This window comes from Dendroctonus ponderosae, unplaced genomic scaffold (assembly GCF_020466585.1).
Source record: "Dendroctonus ponderosae isolate FM_Combo_2020 unplaced genomic scaffold, Dpon_F_20191213v2 Dpon_F_20191213_7, whole genome shotgun sequence".
NCBI lineage: Eukaryota > Metazoa > Arthropoda > Insecta > Coleoptera > Curculionidae > Dendroctonus > Dendroctonus ponderosae.
This window is the reverse complement of record NW_026018916.1, coordinates 10,645,236-10,669,863: the sequence shown is the minus strand read 5'-3', so window position 1 is coordinate 10,669,863 and position 24,628 is coordinate 10,645,236. Positions and strand designations below refer to the sequence as shown.

The 24,628-nt window shown below is 33.0% G+C and overlaps 1 protein-coding gene across 1 annotated transcript in view; it reads left to right on the top strand.

Annotated features, from left to right (window-relative positions):
• The first annotated feature begins 2,032 nt into the window (after positions 1-2,032).
• The window catches only part of LOC109543213 (probable G-protein coupled receptor No18), a 31,940-nt gene continuing 9,344 nt past the window's right edge, over positions 2,033-24,628 (top strand). Inside the window, exon 1 of the mRNA XM_019912797.2 lies at positions 2,033-2,367. The gene's annotated coding sequence lies outside the window, so the exon portion shown is untranslated. The remainder of the gene's footprint in view (positions 2,368-24,628) is intronic.

Below are 24,628 nucleotides of genomic sequence, written 5' to 3'. Positions count from 1 at the left end.
AACGTTTTTTTCCTTCCAGGTGACACGATGCAATTTTCGGTAAGTTTGGCTTTACATTTTTCTTGGAAGATGGCTTTCGGATATTGTAGACTTGTATTTTATGAAATTAGTGCATGTAAAATTTATGGGACGTGGATCGACGAGAAAGTATCTGGGTTCGATGCGTTATTTCAATTTCTTGTTTTAATAAGAACGCAACGGCAACATGTAAAACAAGTGTCGTTTTGTGAATTACATTTTATATGTTCTTGGAAGGTAATTTGTTGCATTTATTGGTGTTTTCTTCTGTGAATTGCATTTTAAATTTAATAGGTATTGTATTCTCAATAGGTTCTATTTGCTCCATGGTCAAAAACAACATTTATTACTCAGTTTTTCTAGCTTTTCAATTTAATTTCATACTACATTTTCTTTCAAATTTCGATATCGATTGTTGTTTGGCGACTTTTGTTGGTTTTTAACTTGAAGTCTTCAGTGATCGATATAGAACACCCGTAAATTTGGCTCCTCTTCAATGGGCAACTTATCCATAATAAGTATTTAATCTTTGACCGCTTTTTTCATTAACCGCTTTTTTCAATGCACATTTTTCATGATTCCAATGTAAAAACTACAGATTTTTAAATGTCACCAACAAACTGTTTTGGTTCAGCTTAAAAATTTTGCCATGATTCAACAATGCGAAACAAAATTAAACAGAAACAAAAGAAGTTTCTAAAACAACTGCAAGATAGAAATCTGTTAATGCGCGGTCTACGTAAATCATCTAATAATACTCTTTTTGTCAAATCCACAAATATACACTTGCTTTATGTTCAATGGAAATATATTTTTACATTTGTTTGCAAACAATTACTTCACCCATGTTCAATATTGAGACGATATTGCGTGTATCTTGGGTTGTTTAAGAGAACGGCACGTGAGTAAACGACTCGCCAATTCTAACCGACAATGCCGCCCTAAATCAAAATTTACCATTATTCAAAAGTCATTCGTCTTTTGCCTTGTCAATTTTGGGCTACGCAACTTTTCCCCAGTGGAACCGAAAACGTATTTTCTATCTTTGGTTTGTGAGGAAATGGAGACAGCATAAATCAATTTTCTTCGGCTCTCCTTGGTAAATGTTGGGGCATAAGTTTAGAAATACTTGTTAGGTTTTAAAGCATTATTCCGATTTAGGTTTTTAGGGCGGATAATTCGAAAATGAAAAAAGTTAATCGAAATTCCACTTAGAATGAGAATTTGCTGTTGATTCGGAAATAAGGTATTTTAAAATAAACATGCAATATACATTAATACAACTCCAGACCCTATCGTTTCGAATATTTTCTGTATGACCTTTGCTGGCTCAATTGTTCATTCACTATTGACATCAAAACTTATTGTACATCCATTAAAACATAGTTTTCTAAATATTATCTCCTTAGCTACTTTTTATTCTGAGATTAAGGGCTCCTAATGATTTTTTATTTGTGTATCTCTTTAAGAATTTCTTAATTTAGAGAAGAATATATTATTAAAGATTTTGATTTGATCATTTCCAACGGCTGTCTTTTGCCGAAGCTATTTTCAAACCTGTTGTTCTTTTCAATATCCCAATCCATTTGGAGTAAAGTAGCGTAATGTTTTTCCACTTTTTTTTGTTTCTTATAGAGCTGAATAAATCTTAAAGGTATTTTGAAAGCCCATCGGAAGCTCCTTTGTCCTTGTACAAAGGGGTCCTCCTTTTTATAACAGCCGATGGAATCGACCCAGGAAATTCACATTTTTTGCTTTTATTTCGAATTATGGTTTTCTCAAGTTTTACCGGCTGATGAAGGAGGCGAGTTCTCAAATTTCCATTAGAAGCTGTTACTTTGCATTTTGCGTGTTTTTTTGTTATGTGTAATCAAATAGATATAAACCATTATTTTTCAACAAATCACATTGAAGGGAAATCTGGCAAATGCTTTAAAGCAAGCGCACGAAAATCTAGCGCTCATCTCAGCGAAAATTTCTCGGTATTAACAGTTGCCGCCGCTTCAATGTGGCGCGCGCTTTGGAAGAAGCCGACCACGGCGCGCTTTTTCTGGCAATCCAACAATACGCAAAAATATTATCGGAAAATATTCATACAAGTGTTTGAAAAATTCAAATTTGCCAAAACTGTTTAAGGTTTTCTCATTTTTGACTGCTGCCAAGTGGCCAATAAGCATTTTCTAAATATTAGTGGCAATAAATTTAAATTAATAAGTTGTGAGTATAAACAGTCAATTTTTGCAACCAAATACTGCAAGTGAAAATGTATGCATTAACGAATAAAAGCTTTCGAAACAATTGCCAAAGTTTGAAAACCGCCCAAGTTCCAGCTTCGTTGATGTTTAGAAGGTAAATTTTATATTAATATCTATATTTGAATTCTTCTCGAATGCGTGGTTCCAATACGGACACTTTCGGGTTTAGACGCGAAGAAGTATTTGCGGATTCGTACTTTGCTTGCATATCTAGCCAGATGCATAATTTAGTAGATCGCTTTACATCTCTTGACCCGGCAACTTTCCCGGACCGTATTTATGCTAAAATATGTATTTGGCAAATTTACATTGTGCTCTGCATATATAATTACATGAAGCGCATTTGAATATTTGCAATTTATATCAAATAAAGACCTTTATAATATCTGGAATTACGTCCAATTTTGCTCAAATGATGTTAAAAATTATATTAAACATTAGAATAACATGCAATGTACTTAACCCATCAGGAAATTGAACGAACTGTATTATTCTCCCCCTTTTACTGCACATTCCCTCACTAACATATCTTCTCATTATTGAATTTCCGAGAGAATTTTCTGAGAAGAAGAACCTGAAAAATCGTCGGCGAAACCACTCCAGTTTAAAAATAATGCTATTGGTAAGTGCTCTTTTGTAAAAAGCCGATTGATCTGTCAGAAACACCGTTTTCAATTTATAACTTTTCGTTTTCCTTTAAGTGCAAGTATAATAATCGGAGCCAGTTGTCTGGATTGTGCAAAACTACAAATGTTCGACCGCCTCTTTCAAAAACTATAAGCTTATTTGCCAGTTGCGTTTGTAATTAAGATGTATATGATAAAGAATACATAAACAGCTTCTTTTGCCTCGCAGTTCAGCTTTCAAAAGTTTTCATTGGAAAACTTTATCGTGTCGTCAGAAAATTAACAGCTTCTCTGTTTGCTGAACCATTTTCAATCTGGAGGGTTTTATGTGTTAACCGAAATTGTATTATGAAGTTGTTATGGGTTTAATTAGTAATATTCGCTTTCAGTTTCCGAGATTACTAAAAAACTACTATTCTATACCTGGTCGGAATCTTTCCAAGTATTTATTATGAGCTTGATGAATTTATGACATGCCATAAATTTATTACCTTCTGTATAGGTAAAACTGTATAACTCAAAACAGAAAAGTTTTTGTGCTCCTTTTAAAAAGATCCTTGAGAGATAAAAATGAGGCCAATATGTTCTGCTTAATACCTTTCCAGGCTCCTTTCAAACTTTCCTCATATATATTTAACAATGAAAATCTGGCAGAAATACATGAGTTTTGTAAAGTTCGGATACTTGGGTAAATTTATTTCACCCTCGATTATTTGCTCCATTGTTTTTCTTAATTGACGTTACCAAAGGAAGTATTACGCGTTCGGAGGTAAAAACAATACGATAGAAGAAAACATTGTTAATTTTAATTATCTACTTGGAAGTTGAGTATCGTTTATCTTAAGAGATTTAACATGGTATAGTTAACTATTACGCATAAGCAAACATAAATTTTTAAAAATATTTTGCTGCAACGTTTAGATAATAAAATATTATCACTGACATTACTTGCAACTACTGCATGCACGAACTAGACCATCATGTATTCAATATATCTTTTTACATCCAAATAACTGACCATAAAAGAGACGATGAAAATAAATTAAGTTGTTCGGAATAAGTGGCGAATGGATATATAAATGTAGGCAATTTCGTCTACCAAATTTATAGAGGTGGTTCTGCAAACGAAAATATGGACAGTTTTATTTATCTGGAGACTCTATTATCTGGGTTTGTCGGCACTTTTGGAATAATCGCGATATATTTCAAGAAGTTTTCAAATCTTTTTCAAACTTCTATTTAAATCTATTTAATTATTTTAATCAGTTCTTTCTTTACCAAAACCGTATTAGCATCAACTCGAATGTTCATATTTTACAATACGAAAGTTTACTCATAAAGTTCCAGACGCTAGACGCAATATTTGGTACTTTAAACTTTCTTCTATCAAATGTATTCTGAAGGCACAATGTACCTTTATAAAACGTTACAACGAATAAATAACCAATCATAAAAGAGGAGAAGAAAGTAAACTAAGTGGATCGGAATAAGGTGCCGAAATGGGTATAAAAATGCTGGCAATTTCGTCTGCAGAATTTATAGAGGTAGTTCTGCTTAAAGGAAAGTACAAGTTATCGGAGTATTTTTGTTCTCTTTCAGGTTGTTGATTTTTATGGGAACTTCACGATAGTGGAAACTTTGTCATGAAATAATCGTGTTTCCTCCAAGAAATACTCACATTTTGCTAAAATTTTATAATAACAAACAGATTAATTTCAGGGTTTTTATGATTTATTTTAATTCTAGATCTACCTAAAGGCCGCTAAGTGACAGAAATAAACGTATGTTAAATGAAACATGGATTAAATTTTAGTATACTTGAAATAGTTCGGATATTTTTTAGAGTCGAGTTTAGATGGTGAGTAAAACTAGAAACCTCATCAAAAAGGATAAAATTTTTTCGGGAATAAAACCCAAATACATAAAAAGGAAAACATCAATTGCAAGAGATGCAAAAGGGGCCTTCAAGACCTCGCAAATAAATAAAAAATTATTCATAAAAATGATAATGGTGAAAAAAAATTTGCAAGTAAACACATTTTTATATTTTCTTTATAAAAGCCACACTGTTTAAATCTAAATAATGCCGTGCATTTGAAATGCTCGTCAGAATTAAATATTTTTTCGTTCCTAATTAGATCTGCTTTGTTACGATGTTCAAGTGGAAAAATTCACCCACAATAGGAAACTCTTTCTGACAATTAAATAAAATTCTTGCAGCTATTGTATATAATTCATATTAGTAATTAGCTGTGAATGAACGTGAACTTCAGGTTTCACAAAATTGCTTTTCGCTTCAACAATATTTTTGTTTACCTTTATACCTTTCCAACGTTTCTGGCATGTGACTTAATTAGGAAAATACTAAATATGTAATTTAACTTACTGTTGACTAGACTCCAGGGTTCGCTAGAACGAAACAGCAAAATTTGATCGAAATGAAAGAGATCTGTGTAACGTAACTGAAATTTGACTAAAATTCAGGAAGTATTTTACATAAATTGAGATCTAAAATTGTTGGAATTGAGTTAAACTTAGACAATTTTATTATTTCATTTTCATCTTCCGTTTGAATTATTTTCTTTTTGCCAAGGGATTTAAAAAATACACTTGCATTTCCAGCCAGGCGAATTAAAAGCTCAATGAAACCTGCCGAGTGCCTAAAAGTTCTTATCCAACTGTAAGCTCTGATTGTCTGGATATAGTCAAACTTTCGAAGTCTCACACAGTGAGTACACATTTTAAGAAGTTTTCAGATTCCATGCGAAGCTCCACTGAATTGATCCTCGGATTGGATTCGTATTAAATGTTATTAATGTGAGTTTCTCAAGTCCCATTTTGCGGATAAAGCATTGTTGCAACGACTTAAGAAATTGGCCCGATTGCGTAATGTTCAGATAGATTATAAATAGTTGAATTGATTTGAAGTTGTGAAAAGTTAGTTTAACTGAAATGAAACGTTTTTGGGCGTTTATACTGTTTTGAAATAAACTCAGATTGCTTGGCAAGTTCTCCAACTTTCCGCTGATGAAAGTGTTTATTAATTTTGATCACCTTGTCACATCCATTTGGGATTTTCAACCGAATAAATGGACTTATTATTTACAATTAACCCAACCGTGCCTTGTAAAAGTTACTTCGTCAGCAAAGAGCCCTTTATTACGAGAATTGCGAGTTATCTCTAATGAGGTTAAAAATTTTCATTAAGTCCTGCAACCGTAAATTAAATTAACATTTAGGTAAAGTGCTGATGTAATTACCCATGATAGCCATGTTGCTTCGGACTTTTAGTGTTACGTTAACATTGGCCTTTTCAATATTCTGTATTAAATTCGATCTGCTTGATGCTGATAAAACGATGTCGTTGTATCGCACATTTTCAATGGTTTAACTCGTTTGTTTTCTTCTATTCTTTTGCGAAGCTCTTTCGCCCCTTCTAAAAATGCTATCAATTTTTAAAATGACTGGTTCTCTCACAATTTAGTTGATTTTGGATAAAGCTGTTAAGCTTTTCGCATTTTAGGTCGGCGTAGAAAAAAGATTTTCGCAAGCCACTCGGGCATGCAAAACGTCAGCAAGAAAATATTTTCACGACAGCCTAAATCCTGAAAAGATCACCAGTTTCAACAAAAGCCGCGAAAGGCGAAATATTTCCATAGATTAAATAATCCCATGATTATAAAAAGCTCAGTCCTCTGCGATTTGCTTTCTATGAGTCATTTATTAATACTAATTAGTTTGAGGATAGTTTAGAAGAAACATTGTTTCAAAGTCAGTGAGAACATTAATCAATTTGTATGTTTTTGGTTGAACTTGTGTCTGTATTCGTGTTACTTTTGCCCTTGCAGTTAAAAACTATCGCATTCATTTAACGCCATCAATAACACTGGTTTGGGACCAAAGTGGTCAGAATATAAATAAAAACTCGTTTCTCTCAGCTCATTCTAGATAAGATTATCTGGGTATATTAGTAGCAGCATACAATCGCAATCTGCTTTAAGAATTTTGCAAATTTTAATAATTTTTAATAGCAGAATTTATAAGTTCACTCTACACAAAATAGAAGTTTTCTCGTAAAGTCTTGAGAAATTGTAATATGGCCCGGCGTATAACTGAACTTTATGACACATTACAGAAAAATGAAATGGGAAGTTATAAAGAATCATATTTCAGACAAATTCTTAGGAATAGTTGGGGCGTTTCGCGTCCTCATTCTTAATTCATTTCCAGGCCTCAATATGGCCAAGGGACACTTTAATCAACATTTATCAATTCCATAAATGTTTCACCAATTGATCGTTGTTGAATTTTAACTCGATTAAATTTAGTTATTCAGTACGGTCATAATTCATTCATTCAGATCAGCTTTCAATATATCATATCAATAATGAAACAGTCATACATATCGCGGTTTTAAATGAAAACAGCTGCTATTAACGCCCCTTTCAATTGATTATTTGGGGAAATTTTAAATAAAAAATTACCTCTAGCTTTGAAAGTATCAATGGAAAATATTTTCCTATGGCGGAATCTTTTACGTTCGGGCCTCATTAGAGCAGCATTACTCTTTCTATATTTATTAGTTTGGGCCACAAGTGGGTTTTCCTTCTAGAATTTTATTTGAATATATTTATGAATTACCCCAATTTGCAAATCGCAGTTATAAATCATAAGTACAACTTAGAATTTTGGAATATTTCCAGCTTTATTTCCTTTGTAGGGTTTGAGGTCTAAGGTATCGACGAGGATAACATAATAATGAGAAAAATAATTTTGATGTCAAATGTGAAGAAAAATAAGGAAAAAACAGGACTGAAAATACTGTATGTTACTAATTAGCTAACTACCAAGAATAATGGCTTCATTTTACTTTTATCTTGGGAAAATAAGGAATGAAAAGAAGCTTCGAAAGCAGGCGTTTAAAATACGTTCTTCGCGGTTTGGTTTAGCTTAAGTTTTTCTCCAAATAATGTAATTCCAAAAATTGATAAACTAAATTGAGCAGCAGTTAGTACAGTCCTAAACCTATTCTAGTCCGTCTGGCAGGGAAGGAGTGGACCAATTTCTGCGTGTTTTATTGGTAACTTTTTTAGGCATATTGAATTTAATAATTATCCATTTGGTTTGTAATGATAGCTAATATATTGTAATTTTGCTAGAAGGCTCAGGTTTGCAATGCACCAAGACGTTTATAGAATATGTTAGTCGTCCAGTCATGTCCTGTTGAAATATCTTCAAGATGGTAAAAATACATATTACTTGTAAACTTTGAAATGCCTTTAATCTGATTAGTATTTGCTTCATATATTTGTTTAACCGCATAATGAGATATTGTAGACAATTAGTTAGTAGCACCAATTAGAGCCTTCTTCTTCTTATGGTGCCGTCTTCTACTGAAGGTTGGCGATCATTCTGGCTATCTGCATTTTGGAGACACAAATAAGGATCTGGTACTTCTTCCATACCACTCTCTAGAGTTTTTAAGCCATGCTTTTTGCTTCGTCCCGGTGGTCGTCGGACTTCAATTTTTCCTATATTATTAGTTGAAGGAGGCGGTATTTCTTGCCCCTCATAACATATCCGAAGTATTCGAGTTTTCGTCGCTTCAGTGTGTTTTAGATCTCAGTATTTAAACGTAACAAGACATCAGCATAATGTGCTCTATCAGTCCACGAGATAATAGGTTGGCGACGACAAACCCGCATTTAAAATGCTTTAATCTATTTGCAATGTCGATCCAACATTGTGTCCATCCGATATAAAAACGACGAATCTAAACGCGTTTAAACGTATTTAGATTTTAACGTTGATTTATTTAATGAACTAATGGCCCTTCAGTCAACCCAACTAAGACATCTAATGTTCTTGTGATCATCCACGTCCACTAATTCGTCTTCCATTTGTGTTTATCAGAAACTTTACCACAATGGTTTAGCCCCATCCGTTTGCAAGGAAATAATCTCCGGAAAATTCGAAACATTTTGTGAATTAAGCCTGGCGAAAATGATTATGGCCCTTATTTAGTCACGAAATATCTGAGCAGTAAATATTTACTGAAATAATTTTAAACAATGCCCGAGCTCACCAAGGTTACAACACGGTTCGGCGAGATTCATTAGGATCATGGGATTAGTTCTGTTTTCGTCTTGATAAAACAATTTATTGGTGAAATTCGCAAAATTTGTATTTCTCTCCACAGCATCAGTAGCAGCAGACCTCAGCAGTAATAAGCGACAAAATACTATTATATCTCTCAGCTTAATCACTATATTTCCTTTGCGATTTATATGTCTGCAATATACTTAATCTATTTTAAATAAACTTAAATATTATTTTCAAAATTCTGTTGTATTTCGCATAATCGTCATATTGTACTTAAATATTAAACTTTTAAACCGAATTCAAAATTGTAAAAAAGTCAATTAGGACATGAAAAGATTTGCCATACTATTTAAGGCCTACAAGCCAACTGATCATTTTTTCCTTTGAGTTTCCATAAATCTGTTTATTGCGAGGGTTTTAAATCAAGCATGAGTGATGAGAAAAGCTTTACAATGACGCATGGAAAAAATCGATTTATAAAAATGTAAAAATAACCGTAAATGCAATACCTGAGAAACTCGCACAAAGAAAGCTGCGACGTCTGAGTTAATTTCTTAGTTCGTAGTATAAATGAGGCCATTTATTATTTAAATTTGCTTTTAGCTAATTTAAATTAGTGCTCTATATAAATTTTATCGTAATTAAAGGGCATACGGAACGAGGTAATCAGTGTGGTACAAGGGGGGTGTTAGGGCCAGCTTGTTCTTCAGCATTTATTATCTTGAATTGAAATTTTCACAGAGCGGGAGCACTTTGATGTTTCTAATTGCAATTGTTATCCAGCGGAAAACTAATTAGATTCATTTCTTATTACGTTTTATTAGTAAACGTTTTGTTAAATTAGTGAAACAAATGACATTGTTTTAGCGAGGCAACATTATCTAATTGAAGTAATTTAAATACAATTTCTATTAAGTTTTATTTGTGTAATCGATAAGGTTTTCTGTCTCCATTCTCAAGATGACTCGCATTGCGTATCCATTGCCAGCGCCAGCGTTCAAAATAATTTGCCGCGATCATTTTCTTGAAAGTTTGCTCAATCCAATTTATTATCGAACTTATTAATTAAAAAGCGAGATTCAATCCGGCGAACTGAAGAAGTCATCTTGAAGGCTATTCATTACTGGGGAAATCGCTAGGGAAATTCTTTTTCACCCCAACCGAAACGGGGTCAAGAGCGATTGCATTAAATGACTAACAACATAAATTTTAAAGAACGATAAGTATCCAACAGATGCGGGTAAAATCTACGCTTTTTACCCTATTTCGATTAGTATTCAGTTAAAGTTTTAGTTAATCAAAGAAACGATTTTTCAAAGCATCGAGTTCAATCCCGGGATTAATGGTTGGTTCTAGTTTTTACCTGTTTTTTGAATTTTCAAACATTTCTAGCTTTCAATCGATATAAAAGAATGACAAAAATTGGACCGATAGAAAGAGAATAATAACAAAGTTGTATAAAAGGATCATAAGTCTAAGGGATTCCGAGAAGTCCTGCACATAGCAATAATGGAATAAAACTCTTCTTTATTATTAGGTTCTATTGAGTTTGCAGGCTGACAAGCATTCGCATTTAACATAATGGAATTTCTAGAAATAATATCAATGCCACTTTGAATCATGTAATAATAAGCAAAACGGAAACTGTAAATGTAGAGATGCAAGCGGAAATTGAAAGATTCCGGAAAATTGAGTATTATTTGTGAAACTATGCTCCAAGACTTTATTCCACATGAGCAGTAACGAAATCTCCTTTCGATTTAAGGAAATCGCATTGAGCGCAACATCTCCACGAGATGTTATAATTTGCTCATGCAGGGAGTTTAACCTTTACCAGCTTTGATCTAAATATTGTCAATCTGCTGCATTTGAGAAGCGTTTCCGATTTTCCCATATTCACTCGGGTATGGGGAATATTGCAACCGACCCGTCAAATATGTTAAGGAAATTGAAAACTATATTGGCTTGGAGACAATTGCTTGGTTTCGTCTGGTTATCGTATAGGACAGAATATCGGCAGGTTTCTGAATGGCAATTTGTGGCAATTTAGATGCAAACAGGTTGCAACTGAACTTTGCATTTTCAGAGGCAAAATAAAAATTGCATTTTAAAATTCTGGCTTTCGAATGCACAAAACTGTTCAAGATTTTCTTACCATTTCAATTGATTATCTTTAGATTGAAACTCAAATTGGACTGATGCCAAATTAGTAATTTCGTTGATTGAAGAGAAAAGATCATAATCTTCAGACCGTTTGAATGAATCGTGTACAAGCTAAATATTGTCTGGTTCAAATTCCGTCGATAGTATATTGGAAGTCAGAACTGCTTTTACTGATGTAGACGAAAGCAAAGTGTGGGGAAAGTGACGTTGTACGTGAACTTTGCCTTATTTTCCACACGGTTGATAATATCAAAACAATTTTTTTGGAAAGCAAATATACGCAGAATTTTTTGCCACTCGCAACTTCCGTGGATAAACGGCTTGGCCATAAAAACATGGTTTGCATCGAGATTAGCAGAACCGGATTTTATAAGCTAAGCAGACAGTTTTTAAATTTGTATTAGGGATTCATGACAAAATAAATTTAAAAACTTGGAACAGATGACTGAAGTTTTCATTACCCGCAGGTTTGTTACCAATATTAAGAGCATAGAAAATATACAAATGTTTCTCTTCTAATTTTGACAAAATATCGCATTCATTTATAGAAAATTCAACTAATTCAACGAAGCAAAAGTAACCGAAGAACGTAATATAAATGACATAAATGATAGTGTCGCATTTTGTTAAAATTTGCGCTGTGGAATTCCAGCTACTAATGTGAAGTGTAATCATGCGGCGGAAAGATGCGACCCACCACTCTTACAAAAGCTTAATTGTTGGCGGATTTAACGACATTTTGTGGCTTGAAACATGAATTGCTACTGCGGAAAAGATCATTCCGCCTTGAATAGCAAACAGCAAATACTCATCACGCTTTATCAAAATGGATCTGAAGATCAATCAGCTTTTTAAAATTGTCCGGACATACAAGAAAATTTCGGTACGTTTTAGCGAACAAAGCTTCGCTATTGCCACGAAAACAGTTTTAGATACGCTTTATCAAATTGGCTTTTAGGACTTGGCCGCCATTTTGATTTCCGGGATATGAATGTTTTAACTCTGGAGCGTTTTGAGTCGAGTCGCCATATCTTGATTATTTCTTGACCAAAAAAGATCTCGTACAGCTAAGTTGTTGGTCATTGGCTCATCGATTTAGGTTCAGAAAGGGAAGAATTGAAAATTTTGAATCGCCATGCGAGGGTTGGAACGACAATTTTTTACTCCGATTTTAAAAATTTCTAACTTATCGTAAAAGAAAAGTTAACGAAAATATAAATGCAGGATGTCAACATTATTTTTTTCTAAATGATTTCCTTCAAACTGCAGCAAATGGTTCGATTTTATAGAAAATCGTTTAATTGGTGTGGCCAGCACTAGGTGCGGATTTCAGTCCTCTAGATTTTTGTGTATGGAGAAACATATTTTTTTAGATTCAAAAATTGCTTAATAAACTTTAATTTTATTATTAATTACATTATTAAGGATGAAAGGTATTGCAGTTAATAGACATAATTTCCAACAAGTTTTGTCAAAAGGTGATTAGTATTTTATTAGAGTTATTGAGTTTATTTATTGTTGTGATCATGAAACTATTAATTTTCATTAAATTATTATTGCCTTTATGATTCTCTCAAAAGATAAATTCATAAATTTATCGCTTTAATGTAAATATTTCGAAAACCGTTTATCTCAGATGTACCAAATAGGAAAATCTTTCTTATTTCGAAAATATTGGAAAACACATTCGGGTGTCAATAGAGGCTCAAAAGTTAGAGCGGTTTTAAATCGAATCATTTCCTGCAGGTGGGTCTTACTATGAGCTCGCTTAAAACTGGGTCCATAATTATCATTGTCACCCTTGAAAACCCCGAGCAAATAATCTTAAGAGAACCCATCAATTTGTTTGAGAGCAATTTAACAAAATAACATCCGTATTTCAGCCTCCTGACTGCACAAATCTCTTTAATGGTCAATTAAACCCCGAGGGATACTTTTCATGAATAGACGAAAATATGTACATTTTGTAGAGGTATTTTTATTTACACGTGCAGTAAGAAAAGCACCGGAACGCTGCTTAAAATAATAGAGAATTCGCTCTATTTGAGATCTGAAGCCTTCTTTTAAATCTTTTTAATACTTATAATGGTAGCAAGAACACAATTTTTCATTTTCGCCTAACTTAAATAGAGCTATGAAAATATGTTATGTACTTTTGAGAGCATTATATTGTCTGAAGCAGCTAAGCACGGCTAATGGACTGCTGCTGAATTGCCCAACATTTTGGAACGTTATGTCGCATTAATAATAAATCTTCTTCGGTTCACTTAAGAAAAGCCATTTATAATTATCTAGGTTGAACAGTCAATAGATTTCCGTATAAAATGCCATCATCCGAACACAGCAAACCGACATCTTAAATCTAATCTAAATCTGACCCTTTTCCTCCAATAATCTTATATACTTTGGACAAAGAAAAACGCTCCGAAATGAAACAGTTTGAGAACAAACTGGCATGAAAGGATATATTGTTGTATATGACGACAACATTAAAATCAATCTGTCGGGCAACAAACAATAATTTTCTGAGCAGCAAACAAAGAAAAGCGACAGTATTGCAATTCTCAGTTCAATCACGAAAGAAACTGGATTTTCCACTAAAAATCAAGGAAAAAGTGCATCGATTTCTCCGTATAGGGACTAATAGTCACCGTCGTACGTAACGATGAGCCCCAAATACAAAATATAAAAACGAGGGAAAAGCCTCCATATATTGTGTATCTCTGGCACAAATTAAGATGGATGATCCAATCTGTTTCGAGTCGGGGACCCAAAACTATAAACTCGATTATTTTTTGTTATCGTATGAAAAATCGAGTTTCGGACATTTTTTTTCCTATTTTAATACATAGAATATTATCACGAGCTCCCAGAATTTTTTGTTCGATGTATTAACGAGTTTTGTACCATAAATTTGAATTTCGGGTCAATAGGAGTTTACGTGTGAAATTCTATAATGCTGTCTTTTCCTCACAACTTTTGTTGCTTCCTAGACGAATCTAAATTAGGGCTAATTGTCTTATATAAGAGTTTGGCAAACTTCTTCTTGAAACAATATCCACAATAAATATTTTTCAACAATTCTTTCTATTTAAGAACAGATGAGAACCAAAACACATTTAGATGTATTTGTTAAGCTCGAACGAGGCAACACTTTCTTCTACATCGAGAAAGGATATATGTGACATCTTGCAAGTTGAGGGAAGATACGAGAGTATCATGAACATTTTTACAATATGGATGGAACAGGCTATCCCAAGGGGCTGTTTCGTCTTGGGTACACAATCGAATCAGCATTTCCCCAGTTGCGATCCAACTTAATAAACAAAACACGATTTCAATTTATTGAAACCCAGGCTTTTGGGTATGAACTTACTACGCTTACCACCTACAAAAACTCTAAGGATATTGCAAAATATAAAACTTGTAATTCACTTTTTAAAGGATAATTGTTTGATAACAACATTTCAACAGTGCTGTGTACATTTTTTTATGGTAAGAGTACTTTTAAGGTAACCTAGCTTTTTGGAACCACTTTTAGGTACTTAGGAATGTTTTCACATTTTGCCTGCGTGCTACAAATCAACATTAAATCTCCATTCAATTTTAACATTTTAACTCGCCAATACGTTTATAAAACTCTGTTATTAGCTAATAGCCGAACCAGATCAACTAGATCACTAGCTAATTAAAATTTATTAAACGTAACAGATTTGTAAAAGTATTTTGGCAGAAAAGTACTTAAACAGTGAGCAAACTTCTAAAAACGGTGTTAAAATTGGAATGCTTGTTCAGTTTCGCATATGCTGTGAAATCAATTGTTAAGAGTAGTTTGAAACGGTTACAAAAAGTTGTGATTCGGTTCGGCTCTTTGGATCTCGAAACTGATTGTTTTGTACAGTTCCCGATTTTAGTTAAAGCAAACTTAATTAACAGTTGAAAGTCCGATGAAAATATCTATTTCCGCTGCGGGTAGTTTGTTGCTGAATTAACCGTGTTATCCGTTTTGGTTATTTTTTTTTTATTTTTTACGTTTTATCTAAAAGGTCTAATTGTAGGCTTTGTTTACAAAGCGCACTATTTTTGCATGTGCTTTATATTTAAAAAATAAATATTTTCCAAGTAAACCTAGGTAGTTGAATTTTGGGTGAAAAGCTATAATGATTATGAAAACAATAAGCGGCACGGCAGAAAAAGTGAACCGCAAAAGCCGGAGAATCTGCTCCCTGAATATTCCTCTAGGGACGTTTTATGCGCCAAGATAAGAGACTGGTTGCAACCATAAGTTAACCACATTATTACAAAACAAGCCACTAAGCGGTAGAATCTATAGCGGGTTTTGCAAAAGCTTTTTTATTAAGTCAATTGCTTTTTTAATAAAACGATCCAACAAAATCATCGGCATTACATGAAAATTGCGTCATCATTTCTCGGATAAAGAGAGTCCAAAATAAAAACCGATTCCAAAGCTTAACGTGATGTATTTCTAAAAATCAAAAAGGCGACTGCATTTACCAGTGAACTTTCAGAGTCTGATGATAAATTGCAATGGATCGGGCTTCAAAATCGTCAGGTGCGATAAAACTCCTGAAAACCAATGCATTTTAAAGCAAAATTCCATCATTTCGGGGTTATGGTTTTAGGTGGAAAAAGTTGTAAAATATTAAAATTTACACAAAGTCGTGGGTTTTGTTCACTTTGCATCAAAATTGGAGACGTTTTCCTAACGCCCAGTGCAGAGTTCTTAAACAACTTGATTTTTCGCAATTAGAAACAAATTTAGTTCAGATTTCAAGTAATTTTTTTGTTTGATTTTTAATTTAATGTTTTGAATAGAAATATTGCATTGAAACCAATTAGGTTTTCAGGGTTTTTGGACATTGAGGCTACAAATATTTACCTGTTTTTTTATTAATTAAGTTTCTAAAGCAGGGGTGGCTTCCATTCTCAGAATATTTTTGCCGACAACCTTTCACCGGATCGACTAGGAAACTTTGGAGTCCAAAAACCCGAAAAACCCACCAGTTTCTAGCAATTGACATGAAAACCTAACAGTTTCGGTAAAAGACCACATTACGATTAATGTTGTTGTGGTCGATATAATTTGCTAAGTAACTACGCTAAAACTAAGCGCAAATATCTCAATCTCCGTAAAATTGCTTTCAGCAGATTACCACTTCGCAAGCTATTGTATAGAAATAATCCTTATTGAATTTACCCATAGATGAAGATATCAAATATTGAACGATAAATCCTCCCCAAAATTTGCTGAGTATAACACTTTCATTCAAAGCTCCTCCAAATAGATAGATTCGTGATTCACATGAAATTCTTATCGATGTTTGTGACTTTGATATGTAAATCTGTCGAGTCTACATACGCCGATAATTTTTCAAATAGCTTCATCATCGCATATAGACGGCGTAAATTTGAAATGGCTTTTGAACCAACCATTTTCGAAACAACACGAGACTGACATTTTATTAGTGTTGAAGGTGGTTTTATGAGCAGATGAAAAATCGGTGATGTATTTATTAGAGAAGTAACTGCAAATGGAAACGTGCGATTTCATCGCTCTGTTCGACAGTTTTAATCTCCTGAAAGCTTAGTTTCGATAAAGATTTTGATTGACTTTTTAATTTAAAAATTTGTCAGTGGAGAGCATTTTTCTTGCAGGTTTCCATTGAATGTTTTTTTTTGGCACACTGATTTATTGCTTTGAAGCATTAAATTCAAATGTATTTGTGAAGTCATTTGATTTTATTTTAACAACAGCGATGTGTTTCAAATGTGTCCGTCTAACTCAACTTTCCTCAACCGAAAATGGATTGTTTTGGAAATTTAGAGCGCTAAAGGATCATTTTAGTTTTTCATATGTTCATAAAACGTCAGCTGATGGATTTTCTTGAGAAACACAACAACAGCTATGCAGAAATAAATTATTTAAGTTTGATTACTCAAAAAACGAGTGAACGATGCTAATAAATTAGAAAATGGCGTAAAACTTTAATGTCCGTTTAAAAACACTATTACATGTAGTATTAAAATTATACCGTATTTCTTCATATTATATATCAGGGAATTTAATAAGATGCTGCATTATTCCGTCGTAACTGTTTTGACAATTTGCATGTAACAGTATTTCGCTTTCAATTATAACAACACGCTGCTCCAATTTCACAACGAAACTGTAACATCGACAATTTCGGAATTAATTTTGCAACATTTGACAAAAACACCTCTTGTGTGGTTGTTTGAGTTGGCTGGCTATTGACCAATACGTGTGGGTTCTGGAAAATGAAACATGGAACAATGCAGAGTTATTACGACAATATGCTAATATAGCCTGCATTTGAAACTACTCTTTACTTATGCTGGAAATTTATCGCTATTTGCAAGTGAAGATTATATGATATAGACTGCACAATATAATTAAATTATCGATTGCATATCTTGAATAGGTCAATAAGTTTAAAAAGGTCAATAAAATTAATTGTTATATTGTAAAATAATTCGCTACTTAGTTGTAAGATTCTCAATTTTAATCCAACGGTGGCAAACAAATGCTGGTTTAATCAATAATGCGAAAATAGTCACAGATATAAAAATTAATCCTTCAAATCCAGCACTTGCATTTATTATCCTGATAGTACGAAGACAGCAAAAAGCACTCCCACTGAGGTTTATGCATTATATCTAGCAAAACGAAGTTGAATAATAAACCGCATGATTGTGTAAAGCTCTACATATTTCGGGTTTTATATTTTAGAATTAAAATATTTCCTGAAGCTCGCTCTAACCATACAAGTTTTAATGTCGAAAATTCACAAATTTATTATTAACAAATTTTAAGCTTACGCTTGTAGTATTTCCTGCATAAAGCGGAAAGATGGATATTTCAAAAATAGATATGAACAATTCAAATAGTTCTCATTTCAAGTCAGACTTTCTACCATCTAATCTCAACATTAAACAAGGGTGTTATTATTGGATGTTTATTCCCAAACCAAGAAAACGCTGAAACATTGAAGGGAAACTCAACGTCCAATACCACATAAAAAATATCGCTTTCTTTATTGATTCGTTATTCGCCGCTTTGAAGCCAGTGAAATAAAAATTTCCCCACAAAATCTGGCAGAAAATCTAAATAAACCATTTAATGTAATGTGTTTACCCTGTAATTTGGAAAGAAACGCTCCATTATTAAATTGGTTAAATTTGGATTGCAAATTATAACTTTTATCTGAGAGAAATAGCTTTTTGTATGCAACCGGAAATTTTCATTGCCAGCCTTTTGGAAAAAGATCTGCACCATTAGTGGGAAATCTGCAGGTTTATTATGACAATCACGAACCTTGCTAATGGCCCATTGCAAAAGACGTTAATTTCTTTGTAAAACGCGACAGAACATTATGTCTTAAATGGATTAATAGGTTATGAAAAAGTGCACTGGTGCCTTAACTATTTACGGATGATGTCCGCCGAGGATTTTATGACTTATGGCGGAAGGGCAATGTTGTTAATGTTTTTATGTTGCCATCTAAAAATAATGCTCTAGAAACTATGCAAGAGGTCTAAGCACACTTCCAAAAGCGCAGGACTATTGATGTTGTCGATATAATATATGCTTACAAAAAACTTATGATATAATTTTAATGCTAATAATACACATTTAGTTGTTTAAACAACCAGCCAGTTCACATTTGCACAACAATACAGAAAAAGCAAAAACCTTACCAAACTGAACCGGCACATCGCTAAAGAGAAGAAAACAACAATTTAAAGACTGATTTATTGCAACCATATGCTCCTGAGGAAAAATGAAACTGCCAGCCCTCTTCAGTATCGTTAGCTAATATATTGCAAGTTAGAAGTTTCCAGAACATGCGATGATCCTAATTGCCCATTACTTTAAATTGGCGTACAACCTGAACAACATTTTTAATAACTTCATTGGTTAATGGATCGTGATATAAAGAAGATAAATTAAGTCCGCGTGTGCTTGTCGAAAAATTGGTAATTGTTTCGCTGAAGGAGAAATATATTACATTTTTGGAATTCCGGTCTAAATTGAATTTATGTAATCGTGGACTAGGTGCCTTTTTATGCAGGAATAGTTGTGTGAAAGTGCAAAGTTTAAAATTCCACAGGTTTCAATGGTCAAACAAGAATTAAACATACACCACCTGCTCCCATCACACGTTTTACACAATATGAATATGTATGTATACATTTATTACAATTTAATGTATGTAGTTTATTTAAAAATAACAATGCTTTACATTGTTGAATAATCGAAATAATTCAAAATTTTGCCTCATTTGCAATAGCAATTAATGCAAATTAATAAAACTAGCTCAAATTTAGTAAATCTGCATTTAAAATGCAATAAATCTTTACGGTTTCGCATTCCAAATATTTTGAACTAGATACTTTGTAAACGGAGCGTGTAATATTTCACATAATAGGCAATCGAATTGGATATTGGAACCATTTATAGCCATTTAAGCGTAGATTTTAGGTTATTTAATGGTTATAATTGCTTTCATATGCATTCTGGTGTAAAAAATGTGTTGCTGTTTTTGTAGCGTAGGTATTTAAAATTATTCTTCTTGGTGCTGTTCTTGCTTTTAGGTCGTTGCCATGATTTTTTCTCATTTTGCTCTATCTACTGTAGCTCAGGCAATCCGTGTCATTCCTTTTCTTGCTGAGTATTCTTGTGCCTCCTACTTTTGTTTGTCAATTTGGGATTTTTTTCATTTTCTTGTCTGTTTGATTATTTCTGTTTCTGTCAAACATTGCTTCGTTTTCCTGAGCTGGAATGCTTTTGTTCGTGTGTAAAATAGACTTGTCCTGCTTATTCTAAAGATTTTCTCTCAAATTCTGGTAAGAATTTTCTCCCATTTACTGTTGAGCCTTTCCTCCTTTTTGGTAGGTTTCGGAATTTAAGTACATATTTTTCTTGCTTTTGTGGTGATATTTCCTTCTTTAGGCCTGTCTTTTACGGTTATTTGCCTCGAATAATATGGAACTGGTTTGCTTTCAAAACCATTTTGATGACTAACCTTGCCATGAAATAACAATAAATCAAAACCAGCTGATTTAATTTTTATCTTAAAAAATAAATGATTGTAAATTTGAAAAAGGGCGGAAACCCAGGAAAATTGTATAAATTAACATTGGAAATACATTCAAGGAAATTTACAAGATAAATAAAAACTAAATTATTTACAACTAAATCAAAAAGCTCAATAAAGCTCCTAGAGGGTGCTGCTTCTGAGCTTCTATGCTATTTATCTTCTTGTCGCATCTCTTTTCTCCCTGTGTCAATTAAACGTGTGCTCCCCATCGCTTAAATATTGAATTTCTTATTTGGCTTTATTGGTATCTGTTTTAAGCTTCCAATACATTTTTCGCCTTTTGGTTCGCTTTTTTCGCAATACTTTATTTTCTTCCATTAACTTGCACTTATTACCTGCAGTCTGTACTAGGTTTTCCACCTGTTATTCTGTAAAACTATTGTTGTTTTTAAAACCATTTTGATGCTCAAACTAACGCAGCGAACCAAAAACAGCCCATAAACGATGGACCTACTGAGTTTGTATGTATTCTTTCTTCTTGCATTTTTCATATTTCCTATCAATAAAATCTGTACTGTCTTTACAACTTCAATCTGCCGATCGAGTTATTTGTCTTTTCCTTTGCCTTGGTTGCTATATATCTTCCCTTCGCCCATTAACTTAAGTTATAAGTTAATCCAGTAGCTTGCAGTGCATTTTATATATATTTCTTATTATCTGGAAGACATTGGTTGTTTTGAAAAGTACTTTGAACTTTAAATTTGTCTAAAATTAAAAATTAACTTACTAAACAGCAAGACCAATATAGCACCTAATCCTACTTAACATTTCGCATTAAAATCCCCGGGAACTGGAATATTCATTTATAAAACACTGAACAGTAATTTCATTCTCAAGTTCTCAGCAACGAATTTTTTGATACTGAAAATGGATATTCATTTTCCATGTTTAGATGAAACGTCTGTAATAAGTTGCGCAATGTATAACTGGAAACTTAATTAAACTTTAATTAGTTGAAAACTTGTCAGCGCCATAAAGATACGTAAAAATATCATCAATTTTTGAAACTTTCCCGTTGCTCAATCACTTTTGCTCAGAACTCCTCAAATTAGTTTTCTATGTACAGATTTGTTCGATACCTTATCCGACAGAAATTGATTAGATCTTCCTAAGTTTTCTTATTGTAAAAGTTTCATACTTCGCTGTTGAACGCATATATTTTGCTGCATATAAATCAACACGGATTTCCGGATATTTCTCTGCATTCAAAACTTTGTGAAAACAGCTTTGGAAGCACAAAACAAATAGACAGATATATTAAGGAAAATCTACCTTTATTCGTTTTGACTTTAGTGACGATTTGAATATGAATTCTAAGCTGAGCTATGAACGCTTTATTCATGGGCTTTCAAAGTTTTTTCAAAAGTATGGAAAGAGACAGAAAAGTGGTTTATTCTTTACAACCTTCCGTCGCCTTTCAAAGTTTTCGGGAAACTGTTTTTCACGTTTTTATAACACGCCTTTCCTAATAATTTTTCCTGAAAAAAACTAAAGTAATGATCTAAAGTGATCCTATATTTTAGCGCCTTTTAAATGCATGCCTTTTAGAACTGATTAGTTAGGGACTTTCTCTGAGCGCCCATAGATTGAGTGGAAGGTAAGGGCAGCGGAAAAATCGGTTTACTTTAAATCCCTACGAAAATCAGAAGACGCCCTTATTTTCTTTGCAATCTTTTCTTCATCTTCCAATAAATATAAAACGGATTTTGTTGCAGCTCTTTATCTTGATTGGATGCGATGAATTTTAATTGGGTTTTATTTCAAATAAAAATATTAAAGCGAAACATAGCTGCGTTTATTCATACGTATTGAAGTTTGGAATTATTTAAATTTAAATTATGTTGTCAACTGGACCTGTTTGAATTAAATTCCTCAATAATTTAAAAAGTTCCCAATGTTGGTTTTGACGCATTCATTGCCAGGAAATATTTGAGAGTTTGCTGAGCAAGTTTCATCTAAAGCTGGGTGGCAAGACCTGCTGTGGAACTTGAACAAAGTTGAATTTACACCACGCCCCAAACACCAGTTGTAGTGCAAAGTTGGCAGTAATATGCAGTTCAGTGCGATTTGAAAATTTTATAATCCGGGGAGTTGATTTCAGTATTTCGATTTTCAATTTCCATCGCAAATTGGAAGCGGGATTGGGTTTGGCTTGTTCGAGTTAAATAGCTGATTTTTTTGTTATATTATCGATTGAACTTGTAAACAAAATGTCAAGGATTTTGTTGCATTTGATTGCGCTGTGCTCTTTATTCAAATGAACAGTGCAGCTTTTGTGTTGCTATATGACTACGTTTTCTCGAAACGAATTAAACATAGGACTATAGAGCAGCAAAGTAAAAAGCATTAATTGAAAATTTGTATGATTATTACCAAATTCCTTATTATATGCAGTTTTTGCCAGATAGGAAACTGCATGATGTTCCATATTTAAACTATGTTGCTAAGTTCTGACATAACATTATAATACCTGTCGCTCCAATCTTCCGGTCTCGTATATTTAAAGCAATAAAGTTCTGAAACATTTCCTTACCTTGCTTACTCAGATAGGGAATACGAATATAAGTGACATTTGAATGAACGACAGTCAAGTTGCTATAGAATATTTATAATTTATTACGCTTATGGAATAGTGATTGGATAAAATGGCTTTGGAAAGACCCTGAAGTTTCGAAAGGATTGTTAATACGCACTGGAACAGGTTCATTATTTTTAATGCTGCTATTGGTTACTATTTTTATAAAATATATGTTGGATTGTTGACTATTTTGTATTGATTTTTATAAAAGCTATTTGCTTTTCTAATAGAGACTAATAGACGTTTTCTATTACAGTGACAAACAGTTTCTGTTTGCAAAGTTACTTTTATTGAGTATTTTCAGAGATTAACTGTTGTTTATAGAAAAATGAAAAATAAATTTGCAGATTATTGGCAAACGATCAAAAGTGATAAAACGCATCACATTTGCCGAAACAAAAAGTTGTATACAATCAACAGTCACAGAAGTTATTGAACTTAATCATTGATCTTATTCAACTGATCAAACAATTCGAGCTTAAATACTCAATTGAAAAAGATACGTTTTACCCTTCTTCCTACGGCTTTTCCTTGTCAACTCGCTTCTAGCGTCGTCGACTTGTTCATCTACATGTTATACAAACTTTATGTCTTGTGTCGATGTAGCTTTTGGTTTCTTACTATTTACCCAATTTTAAATTTTTCGTGCTTTTCTCCTTTTGCCTTTTTAATTTTTCCTTAAAAACTGATCGTTATATTCCTGGCTCGGGTTATCTACGCACCTGGCCTGAGTGAAACTTTTTATATTACTTTTATACTTATTGTGTTTAAGAACAGAATAAATAATGGCTTCTTCTTTTAATTAATAATTTCTCTCGATTCTTTGAAATACGGTGATTGTTTCATCTGGGGATATTTCTTTCTTCCGAATGTGTTCCTGTAACTTTATTCAACTCTTCCATTTGTGTCTCCTATCTCAGTTGCTGCAACTTGATTTTATATTGCGTCTTTCAGATTTTCATATTATCCCTCTGCTGACAATTTTTCATCTTAGTTTCCTTCTTTTGCCAACATAAATTTAGAACTTAATTACTGTTGCAAATGTTATGTTCATTAGATCTAGCAAATTTTATGTTCATTAGATCTAGCAAATGCTTTATTGGATTCAAAGCTAAGCAATGTGCAGGATAATGCGAGTGGTTTGTCACGTTTAAAGCGAATATTTTTTGCAATATCTGCAAAATAATTTGAGTTCCCATCTTGCTGAACAATCTAATTTCCTTATATAATAACCCCACCAGCTGAAGTGAAAAGCAAAACGTTCTGTTTAACATTTATAAACAGAGGAAGCGATCCATAATGTAACAAAAAAGTACACCGACAAAATATGGTGGTTTTCTCCATATGCTACACTTTTTATCCGAAAACTCAAATATATTCTCATTCGTCCAATTAGCGCGTTCCCAGAATTCTAACAGCTTATTAATTGCATATTTGCAAATACGAATAATTCGCAACAGAAATGTTTGCTATTTTTCAAGCTGTTTAACCTGCCCAAATAAGTGTTAATTGCAAACAATTTTTTAACAGTATGGAATAAACCACTCAACCAAATAATTCTTCTACAATGTATCTTTTGATCATTGTTATGTAACTTTTTGGTCATCCTCCACATCTGCAAAATATTTTATGTAGTGATCAATGAATGTAATCTACATTTTTTTATTTTACCAATTTATGCGAAATATTCTGAATGTAAATAACAACTTATTTCATTCAACTCTTTTGTAGATCACTTCTTGTCAA